A 337-nucleotide genomic window follows, 5' to 3' on the forward strand; every position below is an offset into this window, starting at 1 on the left:
AACGTGTGTAAAAAGGGTGCGCGCGGGAAGGCCTTCGGGGCTCGGAGGAGGCGGCTCCTCCGGCCCTTCCCCAGAGCGCGGGGGGGGACGCGGGGCTTTGCCGCCCGGCAAAATCCCGCTCTCCTTGGCCGAGCGGCCTCCTCGCGCGGCAGAGGAGCTCCCGAGGGCCGGGCTCCGGCAGTTCCGGGTCGCGCCTCCAGGGGGAGCGCGCACGTGCGCGAGCCGCCGCCGGGTGGCGCGGCGGCGACGGTCCGCACCGTCGTCGCCGTGGCCTCTCTCGGCCGGGGGTGTGCGAGGTTTCTCGGTGGCTGGGCCGTGTTCCCCGCGCCGGCGGGGC

The sequence above is a fragment of the Sturnus vulgaris genome, unplaced genomic scaffold, assembly GCF_052056855.1.
Source record: "Sturnus vulgaris isolate bStuVul1 unplaced genomic scaffold, bStuVul1.hap1 Scaffold_156, whole genome shotgun sequence".
NCBI lineage: Eukaryota > Metazoa > Chordata > Aves > Passeriformes > Sturnidae > Sturnus > Sturnus vulgaris.